Here is a 12,657-nt window from a genome sequence, read left to right on the forward strand (position 1 = left end):
TGTGTCTATAACAAAGTGTGCTCCCAGCTAGAGTGTGTGCAGAGTCAGTGACTGAGAGATTCAGCTGTACGGGCTGCTGGAATCTTCCCTGACTCTCCTGCACTTCACAGCAGCAGTTTAAGGGAGCTGGCTGAACCTGGGGGTGGGCACCGTGATGCAATGTGTAGGGGTGGGACAGTGGTGGAAGAACAACTTCTCAGTCCCTTTGTCCTGGATTCCCAGAATTTGCACTGAAACTCCTGCTCCTCCCACTTTTAGTACCAGTTTCCCATTCGCCCACATTATGTCCTTTGCAGCCAGGGCAGTGTTAGGATCTGGAGAAAGGTAAGGGGAGGCATAGAGCCATGCTTTCAGTAACACTGGAGTAATAAAACTAACATATGATTCTGGACAATGTTGGAATGCTGCCTGAGATGAGCCCTAGTTCTTTAGTTCAAGGAGAAGCCCCAATTACTCTCAGGGACTATATGTAAGAGGCACAGGTTATTCAATAACAACAGGCTGCTATTTTTCAAGCACTTATGTTCTTACAATCCACAGATTCCATTCTGGGGAATTGTATGTGTCAGTTGTAGAATCAAAGTGTTTTCCTTTCTAGTCACCACTGGTTCAGAACCCATGCTTTGAAAAGCGCATTGCTGCTGTAAGCAAGATTGTATGCTCTTAGGGGCAAGGACTCTCTTGTTTGTTATGTTTGTACAGTGCCTTGCCCAATAGGGCTAGAGAAAGGACAATCTTGTGGTTCGGACATTGAACAAGGACTCTAGGCTCCATTCCCAGCTCTGCTACAGATTTCAGTCTAGATCCGCAAAGCACTTAGGTGTTCCAGTCCTCAGCATTGCAGGACCCACTTTTTAGGTGCCCTGCCCCCGAGTAGAATTCACAGCCCCAGGTTAGGTATCCAGGCTTCCTATACAATGCATGGGGAAAGATTGGTGCTTAAAGAAGGAATCCTCAAAAGCCAGCAATTTAGCAGGGTGCCATCTAAGATAACCAGTGGGCAATGCCAGCCAAAGGTAGTTAGGTGATTAACTCCGGGCCAGAGGGAATTGCCTATCTCTGCTCGAGATTCACAGGCTTGTGCCCTCTCCTGGAGTTAGGCATAGAAGCCAGGTCAGCCCTTTCTCATGAAAAACCACAGAAAGAATGAACCTCTCTATGGCCAATAGCCGACTGGTTCGGGCACTCGCCTAGGGGACGTGTTTTCAATATTCATAGAAGCAAGGACATGAGTTTTGTCTCTCACATCCCAGATGAGTGCCCTAGCTATTGGGTATTCTGGGACACACACTCATATCAGGTAGCCCCCAAAATTCCCAGTCAGGTTGCCCTCAGCTGTCTTTTGTGTGCGGCCTGTTTGGGCCCCACAGATGAGACAGGCAGGGGAACGCCTAATTTAAGACTCTTGCCAGGGCTTAGGTGTGAGCTAAAGCATGGAGTGGCTTGGGGGCATCAGGGTTTAGGTGGTTTTGCACATGCCCACCAGCAGAAACTTAGATGCCCAGGGGTCTTTACTGGTGGAAATTTAGGCACTTACAGAGTTTAGGCAGTTCCAGGATGTGTGGCACCTGAGCAGGGATTTTGAAGCTCTTGATGTTGCTTAAATGTTAGACCTAGGCACCTAACATGGCAGGTAGGCTCCTAAGTCCTTTGTTGATCTACCCCTTCCTGTATAACCAGCAGCAAGCCATTTCACTGCTCTGTGCCTCAGTTTCCAATCTGTAAAATAGGGATAATAATATAGCTATTTTACACTCTTTGCTTATCTCTTCTATTAGGATTGTAAATCTTATGTTAGAAGGACTGTCTCTCACTATGTTTTTGTACAGTGCTTAGCATTCTGGGGCCCTTATCTTGGCTGTGGCCTCTAGGTACAATTATTAATTGACTAGTTGATGAGAGGCAATGTGGCCCATTCAGCTGGGACTTAGGAGTTCTGGGTTCTATATCTAGCTCTGCTACTGGCCTACTATTTGACCTTGGGCAACTCACTTCACCTCTTTGCACCTCAGTAAAATGGGGATAATGACACTTACCTTCTTTGAGACATGCTTCAAGATCTATGGACAAATTATGCTAGATATCAGTGCTAATATGCTCCAAAACATGAGGGTTTATAGCCTTTATATTTTTATCCTATCTAATATAACTGTAGGCAGGTAAATATCAAATCTTGTTTGTATCCTGATAAAGTTTTATGTATTGATGATGTATTTTACATTGGTCTTGCCCAGCATGGATCCTACCATACACAAAAATTAGCAGGGAATACATAAATAATATAATATATAAATCCATGATACCATCAATCAAGCTGAGAGGGACATCAACAAGATGGTATAAAAGTTGTGTACATAGGTGGGGGGGGATCATCTTTCTAGGGGTTGCACTGAAATTCAATTAGAGTTGGGAGCCTAACTCCCTTGGGCTCATTTGAAAATGCCAGCCAAGTGACTGGCAGCTCTCGCTTCCAAAGAATGGCATTAGCCATCTTCATCAATAATTGACTCTGCTGGCTTTAATAAGTTATGAAAGATATGGCTCCAGCTTATAGTTAATTTGTTCTGTTCTCTAGACGCCTAAAGTTGTGTAAATAAAAATGGGTAAAAGCCAAGCAGGACTTATGTATTCCCCTACCACCTCACTGGCACTGTTCACACAGAAATGGTCAAGCAGACAACAGCTATGGTATATGAATATGAATCTTGCCTATAATACGTTCCATTTGTCTTGCAGTGAGTCTCCTACCATTACTGCTCCAACATGCTCCCTTGCTGCTTCATCAGGTGCACATCATTTGTAAGCCATGGTGATCTCCTGGAATGAGACTAATGCAGGGTCCAGGGGCATCTAGAAAGCACTGTTTCAATGCTTGCAGACAACACAGATTACAATGTTTCCATTAGACTGAACAGAGTGGTTCAATGCCTAGGCAGTATAAACTGAAAACACCTATGAAAAGTAACTGGACTAACTTGAGTCATAACTGTGCACTCACAAACGGACTTGATGACAGGAGAAGCCTCCTGACCCATATCTCCTCCTGCTCAAGCTCTATCTGTATGATGGGTGAGCCATATAACAAACTATAGATATATTCTGTACTTTGTCAGGACTAGAGAAAGTGCCCTTCTCTCCTCCACAGAAGGGATTTTATCCAGGCTTGAGGCCCCCAAAGGAGCCATTAGTGACAAGCGTGTGGGAGGAGTTATTTATTCTATGCAGAAGTTTCAGGGTTCAGAAAAAAATATTGAGTCTCGATTGGTGATGATAACTACTAGTACCCCTTGGGGGTATAGGTATTATTTCCAGAACATTTGGCTTGAAAATGGTTTTGAGGGTAATGCAATAATTCTTAATGAAGTAACTAGCCTCTGCTACCCTTACTAAGGAACCATCCACTGCTAAGAGTTTGACTGTCATAGATAATAGGTAAGTTGGGTTCTGCACATGATATCACAAGAACTAGCACAGAATATTTGGGAACCAAATTTGTGGTGAGTTGCTTGTATTATACAACTGTGATATTATTAGGTCTATGGAGTTAAAATGGATGGAGAGAAAAACTGGCCCATCTGTATAATTATTGTCAAGTATCGCTTTCATTTTTAAATGTTGCTATTTTCCATCCCCAACTAGCACCTAGTTTCCCTCTCAACAGGAGCTTCAGGTTTTATACCTCATGAAATATACATCCTTTCTGTGCTTTGCAACTGTTTCTGTGGTCATGATCTAGCCCAATGGGAATTAGGTGCCTAAATATGGTTGAGGATCTGGATCTAACTCTATTGTATCTCCACTTCCTACACTCTCCTCTTGAGCTTTCATTTTGCATAAACCTGGAAATTATTTATTCCTGGCTTTCTGCTGGCTCCAAACTTGAAAATGAGATGTGTTCTTAGCATAAAGGATTTATGGTGTTTTACTCCCTCCCTAAAGAGACACTTTCTTTGTGTTACTTGTGGCCCCAGCAGAGTTAATCCATTTATAAACTGAATGTTCTCTTAGAGAATGGATGATTCATGTTTTTGGAGATCTATTTGTGCTCTACTATGTGTCCAATTTAACTTGCCTATATCGATTTTTGAGCAGTTTTACCTTTCCTGTGGTTTATTTACTGATTTGCCAAGAAATGATGAATGATTAATGTAATGCAGACAGAAGGAAGATTTCTTAAATTCAGTTTACTTTTGCCATGGAGTTTATTTTTTGAGCAAAGGTGAATCAGTATGTAGTTAAAGGAGGATTGCTAATCTAGTTCAATACTTATTAATCAGATAAGGTGACAGACAGAATTTGGGTACATTTGTTATGCAAACACAGCTTTAATTCAATTGTGAGGCTTTTTTCTTGTGTGTGTGTTTTGTCAAAGGATCATTGGAAAGCTATCCAACACTTTCCTGTTATTGGTGATAAATCCTTATGTTCAGAAGAACAAAATAAAACCATGAACCGTGTCTATGACTGTGAAATAGTTGCTAATATCTAGAACATTATTTTAATTTCTTTTGGGAATAATTAAACTAGCTTCTACTTATCTATCTCTCTTAGATTTTTTTACATAGCATTTATCGCTGTAGTATCTAATCATTGCTGCACTCATCACATTACAAAAGGCCTATTTGTAGCTTCCTACCAAACATAAAAGCAAATATACTTAAGTGGGCACATATTAATGTGCAGAAGCAGTATTATTTTATGCCCACATTTTGGGGTAGATTCTGATTTCACACTCATGTAAATCCAGACTAAGTGCACTCAGATTAAATCAGTGTAGTTATTTCAGAGTCACATTGTTGTAATGGATACCAGAATCTGGCCCTTTGATTGGCAAACCTTGCCTCTGACCCCACAACCACTCAACAATATACATGATTCCTGCTTGAAGCACAAATAATTTGTACTAATAAGGGTGCATAAGTCCCAAGTCAAAGTTACTACATGGCAGAATTGGATACCTGTGTAGACTGGTAATAGGGACAAGAAGTAAAGATGATTTTAAAAATTAATTGACTGTCATTTAAGTACTGCATAATAGCAAAGCTGAGTCAGGGTATTACAGACCTATTTATTTGAACTGTTACAGTACTTTGTTTATAAATAGCGATTTAAAAGTGTGGTGTTTGGATGTTGCTTGTAATTATTAGAATTGGGAGCACTGGCTGTTGGGAGTCTGAAAGGACAGGAAACAGGAAGGAGTGGGGAGGAGTTGAGAGGCGGTGAGAGCTACAGAGGGTGCAGCAGCAGCTTGGTAAAGAGGTTTCCACTTTGAAAATAAAGTCCTGTTAAAGCTTGTTAGTACCTTGCCTGGTTGATACAACATTTTGGCAATGAGGATGGATCTTCTGCCTCTGAAACCACCTGCACCCTTTCTGCAAAGCCCAGGTGAGCCTCCAATTGCTTTTACTACCTGGATCCATATGTTTGAGACTTATCTGCTTGCAATCAGTGCTACAGAGATTTCTGAAGTAAGAAAGAAAGAACTGCTAATCCACTGCCTTGGGGCAGAAGGGCAGCGTATATTTTACACTTTTCCCCTTGCAGATGATAAATATGAGACTGCACGCACTGCATTAAAGATTTTTTTGTGCCAAAAGTTGATGTAGTAGCTAATTGCTACAGATTTCACCAGCGTGAGCAGAAACCAGGAGAAACTATAATGCAGTATATTGCTTCCCTGGGGAGTCTGATTGTAAGTTGTGACTTTGGGAACATGGCAGATGAGATGATTAGAGACCAGCTCATTGAGAAAACAACCATGCTTCATGTAAGAGAACGCTTACTTCTAGAACCACAACTTACACTAGAAAAAGCAATAACCATTACTACTCAGATTGAGTCAGCTAAAGCTGAAGCCAAAATAATGAGCATGGATACAGGAGGCACAGTCCAGGCTGTGACTCCTTTGCAGAAAAGTTCACTACCACTGCAGACACACAATTGCAAGAGGAAAACTAATGAAAAATGACCGAATCAGCAAATTCAAAATACAGTAAAAGTATGCTTTTGCTGTAGATCCCCACAACACCTTGCAAGCTACACAGGATGTCCGGCAAAAGTAGCTCAGTGCAATCATTGCAAAAAGATTGGACATTTTGCTAAATAACGTATCTTGCAGTAGCCAGTTCAATCAACAGGTGCATGCTGTTACAATACCAGATGTTACTGTGCTGAGTGTGGACAAAATCACTACTGCACATATTCCAGAACAGATAAAGTGCACTGTAAACATTTCCTCCATACCCTCAGGCAAACCACACTCTCTTCAGCTAATGTTGGACACTGGCTCAGCGGTATCTATACTACCTGATTCCATCTATCTGCCTTACTTTAAAGATGTGCCTCTTACTGAACCCAAACTTCACTTGTTGTGCTATTTGAAAAACCATATTTCTGCCTGCCAGTTATAGTTACTTTTGGTGATTGCTGTGTAACTGCAGAGTTCTACATTGTCCACAAAGGCACTCCTATCCTTGGCAGAGATTTATTGGCTGCTTTAAATCTCAGGGTAGTTAATGGATGAATTGATCTTCCTCAGCAAAGCACTTTTGCAGTACATACACCAGTTTCAGCTGGGACCCAACACCAGGTTGAGGAGAAACTCGGCTGTGCTTATGAGTTTCTGCATAAAGTTAAAATGCGGAATAATGTGATGCCTGTACGACAGAAGTTATGGCGCTTACCATTTTCAGAGAGGGGAGCTGTTTCAGAGGAACTTAGAAAACTTGTTCAAAAGGACATTATTGAAGAGATCAACTCCTTGGAATGGGTTTCACCTACAGTAGTGACACAGAAGAAGAGTGGAGGCATTTGCCTTTGTGTGGACTTAAGGGAGCCAAATAAAGCAATTGTGATTGACAGCCATCCTCTTCCTCACATAGAAGAAGTATTTGCAGAACTCTGTGGAGCTAAGATGTTTTCTACTCTTGATTTGCAGAGTGCATACCACCAGCTTATGTTGCATGAAGATAGCAGAGACCTCACAGCATTTATTACACAAGAGGGACTATTTCATTTGAAATGTGTTCCATACAGTCTCGCATCTGCCCCAAGTGCCTTTCAAAAAATGATGTCATTGATTCTGAAGAATCAACATGGAGTTCAGTGCTATCTGGATGATATTATGGTGTTTGAAAATACTTCTGAGGAGCAAGACAATAACCTGCTGTCTGTACTAAACTGCATCAGCACAGCAGGCCTCCAGCTCAATAGGTCCAAATGCAAATTTAGACAAACTGAACTCTCCTTTCTGGGGCATACAATTTCACAGGCTGGACTAAAACCTGATCCAGATCATATCCTGGCAATTTCAAATGCTCCTCCTCCAACAGATTTGCAAACCTTATGCTCCTTCTTGGGTCTTACCTCCAGGTATGCAAAATTCATTCCCAATTATGCTTCTGTCATTGAACCGTTATGGGAATTACTATGGAGAAGTTCAACCTTAGTGTGGACAATGGATGCACAAGCTAGTTTCGAAATGGTGAAAGACTTGATTGTACATAGTCCAGTACTTGCACTATTCAGTCCTGCATTGCCCACAATTGTAACCACTGATGCTTCTGATTACGGACTTGGGGCTGCTCTCACACAACTGCATGAAGACAACACAGAGAGGACTGTTGCATTTGCTTCAAGTAATGCTGAGAGAAAATATTCTACAGTCAAAAGAGAAGCACTTACTTGTGTCTGGGCTACTGAAAAATGGAGAACTTACCTGTGGGGCCGCACGTTCAAGCTGTGCACAGACCACAGCCCTTTGACGACGTTGCTCACCTCGAAAGGACTCGGAAGAGCAGGATACCATATTGCTCGATGGTCTGCAAGACTACTCTCTTTCAATTATGAACTGGAATATAAGCCTGGAAACCAAAATGTGGTCGCTGATTGCTTTTCTCGCCTGCCTTTGCCTTCACCAGATGGTCCACCGGAGGATGAGGATGTAGTGGTTGTGCTTATTACAAGCACTCTCGCTGCAGTTACAAGAGAACAATTTCAAATTTGTTCAGCGTGTCCAATTCAACAAAAATTACGGGAATTTCTGACAAACACATGGCCCAGTCACCCTAAAAACCTTGACCCAGTTTTGCTGCCTTATTTTAGAGTTCGGAATGAACTTTCTTTGTTTGATGGCTGTGTGCTACGAGGTACACACCGGCTCCTTGTGCCAGAAGAATTACAGTCAAAACTCATACACCTGGCACATGATTGTCAGAACTGTCAGAACCAAACAACTACTATGGGATCTGTATTGGTGGCCAGGGATGGACTCTCAGACTGAAGCACTCATAAAATCCTGGGTCACTTACCAAATAAATTCACAGCTCCTTTTAAAATCACAGAGAAGAAGGGACTTTACACCTATTGACTTTCTGATGGGCAGGTATGGAATGCTTCTTATCTTGCACCTGCCTATGCACCAAGAGGAGATTATGGCAACACCCAGGCTGCACTGGATGACTTCACCATAGTACCAACACAACAAGACATTGCACTGGAACTGGGGCTTGAGAGATGGCCTGTCAGACCCAGATGACCACCTGCCTGGACTAGAGACTATGTTATGTAGTATCTACAGTGTTTTCAGTGTAATATTTCTGCCAACAATATAGTGACTTGTTTCATATTTGTTCCTGTGGTTAGAACAATAATGTTTATTTTAATTGGGAGAGTTTCTTAAGAGAGGAGGGAATGTGGTGTTCAGATGTTGCTTGTAATTATTAGAATTGGGAGCACTGGCTGTTGGGAGTCTGAAAGGTCAGGAAACAGGAAGGAGTGGGGAGGAGTTGAGAGGCATGGAGAGAGCTACAGAGGGTGTAGCAGCAGCTTGGTAAAGAGGTTTCCACTTTGAAAATAAAGTCCTGTTGAAGCTTGTTAGTATCTTGCCTGGTTGATACAACAAAAAGTGAAAATGAAAAAAGTTTCCTGAGTCACTTCACCAATGTACCCTTTCTGTTTCAATATGTAAATCAGGGGAAAGCAGTAAAAAGCAACATTTCCTTGCCAATTCAATAGTCCATTCCCTGCAGAAGACATGCTGCCACATGTCTCCTGAAATAAAATATGTGAAATAATTCAATAGTCCATTCCCTGCAGAAGACATGCTGCCCCATGTCTCCTGAAATAAAATATGTGAAATATTTGTGAATCAGCAAATAACTGTTAGCATGGCTCCATGGGTGATGTCAAATGTTTCTCTTTCTTACTAATAAGAAACTGTTACCTCCCTTTATGTTACAAATAGACATTGACTGCATGGCATATGTGCCCTTCCATTCAAACTCAGATAGGAAATTTATGTCTGAAATAAAATTTTTAAAAGTGTGAAACTTCTTAGCTTAATGCCATTGGACAGCTTCTGTTTGGTCCATTTTTAAAGAGTTTATAATACATTTAGCTGCATATACCTAAGTTACAAAAATTACTAGTTAAAGATATTTTCAAATCTCTTAAGACTATATCTATATCTATATATTCACTGAAATCAAGGATCAGAGCCTAAGGGTTGTATCACCATCTGTGGAAGCAAATCTAAGTGCCATTAACAGGAATTCCATCATGAACTAATCATAAATATCATCACACTTTGCAAGATCTATGGATTCTACGCATGCTTCTCACAACATGTGGTGTACCTCCTCCAGTACCCTAAATGTCTCAATAAAAACTATGTGGGCAAAGCCAGATAATCACTACTTAATTGAATGAACTGTCACAGAAAAGTTATAAAGGACAAAAACACCATATAACATGTGGGAACACTTTTCACAAAATGATCGTGCCATATTTGCCCTCAGTGCTCATTCTTAATGAAACCTGAATAAAACCTTCACAACACTACCCTGGGAGCTTAAATTCATAACTTTGCTAGACACTTAAAATCATGGTCTTAATAAAGACACTAGATCTATTGGTTTTTTACAACAATCTGTAACTCACTCAATCACCTATTTTTGTCCCATGACTGCAGAGGTGTTAACAGACCACTCATAGGCACCAACTCTGTGGGTGCTCCAGGGCTGGAGTACCCACGGGCAAAAAATGGTGGGTGCTGAGCACCCACCGGCAGCCCCCCATCAGGTCCCACACACCCCTTAGCATCTCCTGCGCAACGGTGGGTCCCGTGGATCAGTACCTCCCCATCCTGCACCTCCCGCCCGCCATGATCAACTGTTTCATGGTGTGCAGGAGTCTCTGGAGGGGAGGAGCAAGGATGCGGCATGCTCAGGGGATGGGGTGGAATGGGGCAGGAAGAGGTGGGGCGGGAGTGGGGCCTTGGGGGAAGATGTGGAGTGAGGGCAAGGCCTGAGGCAGAGCCGGGGGTCAAGCACCCCCCGGCATATTGGAAAGTTGGTGTTTGTGAGACCACTTCACCTTGAATGGTCCCTTAGAACAGGGGGTTTTAACCTTTTTCTTTCTGAGCCCCCCTGAACATGCTATAAAAACCCCAAAGCCCACCTATGTCACAATAACTACTTTTCAGCATATACAAGTCAGGGCTGATGTTAGGGGGTAGCAAGCAGGGCAATTGCCTGGGGCCTCATGCCACAGGGGCCCCTGGAAAGCTACATTGCTCAGGCTTCAGCTTCAGCCCTGGGTGGAAGAGTGCAGGGCCTGGGCTCCAACCCCACGTGGAAGGGCTTCGGGCCTTTGGCTTTCTGGCCTGGCCCTGCTTGGCAGTCCCCCTGAAACCTGCTCGCGGCCCCCCCAGAGGACCTCAGACCCCTGGTTGAGAACCACTGCCTTAGAATATGTGTTAACTACTTATGGTAAACAATCTGTTCCAGTTTGTATTTAGCTGTGATGCTGAGTAAGTTTCCCAGACATGAAGAAGAGCTCTGTGTAAGCTTGAAAGCTTGTCTCTCTCACCACCAGAAGTTGGTCCAATAAAAGATAGTACCCTACACACCTTGTCCATCATGAACTAAGGACAGTACTGGCATGGATTGTTTTAATTTTTGTTTGAGAAGAGCAAACAAGCAGAAAGTGTAGGTGTATCTCTGCCCTACAAGGACAGCACAGCTTACACAGCAAAAGCACTGCCAGTTTAGACAATTCTGTGAATGTGGATCTGCCTGTGGGCAATGTTCCCATATCCGTTCTCTGATAAATACATTTACAGTTTAAATCAGGCAGGGTCTGTCTCCAATCCATATATTTATTTCAATGTCTATTTATATCTAAAAAATTGATAATCTTGTCGTTTAGAGTGCTGACAGCAGACTCAACACTAAGTTGTTGCCTGTCTGAGATAGCTTCTACATCTTCTCCCTGGGGAAAGAGGATGGAAGGATTCAGGTAGCAGCAGCTCCTATGACCCTGAGACCCTTCTAGTCTCTGCTCTCATATTCAACCACTGCATATTGACACACAGAAAACCACCATGGAACTGAGCTCCATGATGTGCAATGGGTGTGCCCCTCAGTGTTGACCTCCAAAAACATTGTCCCCCTTTGGCAGTGCAAGCACATCAATTATGTTATCAAGGATGGAATCCTCTGCAGCCAGAGAGGTAGGAGTAGGTTTGCTCCTAACTCAATTTTACCTGTGCAATGCCCCTTGAAGTCAACTAAAGTCAATGAAGTTGCCCTGGTGTAAGTCAGGTCAGAATTTGGCCCACAATCTATGTCTGGACTCACTTGCCTTTTCCTGCATACTACAGAACTACAGTTTCTCTGCAGAGTATGTTTTGAAAATTGTACAGAGTTACATAACAGGCCCTTAAAGAGTACCTACAATTTTTTGGAAGAAGATTATAAAGATTTCTACATGCCCAGTCCTGTACTCCTTCAATGACCAATACTCCTTTTGACATTAAAAAGTATTAGAAGTACAATTTTCAGAAGCAGCTAATGGTTTAAGAGCCTGAAAATCAATGGGGCTTAAGCTCCTAAATTACTAAAGTACTTTTGCAAATTTTATCCTAAAGGCATAAAAGAACTTAGGAACAGGTTTTTAATAACATGATGATTTGAAGGAATTATCAATCTTTTGAAAAGTCTCCTCATATTCATTTTTAACCAGTTGCACATTTACATGATAAATAACACTAGTGATTTTGTTTAAGTACCATTCAAATCCCAAGCAATTAAGAGAGGAGATAGCTTTAATAACAATGGAAATGTGATACAAGGCAACAAGAGTAATATAGTTTGTGCTTACAAAAGACTGTATGTTATTATTTTGCTCTGTTATAGCTGGGGTTCGTCTGGGTCACAGAGCATGTGACAATGTTAAATTTGTATATGCTAAAATTCCTAAACACAACAGGATTTGCTGGGAACAACTTGAGCATTAGCATTGGAGTATGCTGCTTTTGGGAGTTTGTGACACAATGTTTTTCTATAAAATGCTGCATTGCAAATTCCAGCTTTTTACTTATTTACAAAGAACAGTTTAGATGGTTGGTTCATTTAGAAGAGGTTAATTTTCAGAGTATCTTCAAAAGAGAGATTACATTGTATACTTTACCTTGAGTAGAAGAGTAGTGAACTCCATTTGTTAAACACAAATGTGCACTAATTTGTAATGATAAGATAAGAAATCAATTCAAATATTTGCTAAATATTTTGTAATTAGCTGAGGCCAGGGTGTACAATAAACAGAACTATAGGTTTGTAGCTATTGATGTAGTACTTTCAGAAAGGAACAGACAGA

This window comes from Lepidochelys kempii, chromosome 4 (genome assembly GCF_965140285.1).
Source record: "Lepidochelys kempii isolate rLepKem1 chromosome 4, rLepKem1.hap1, whole genome shotgun sequence".
Taxonomy (NCBI): Eukaryota; Metazoa; Chordata; order Testudines; family Cheloniidae; genus Lepidochelys; species Lepidochelys kempii.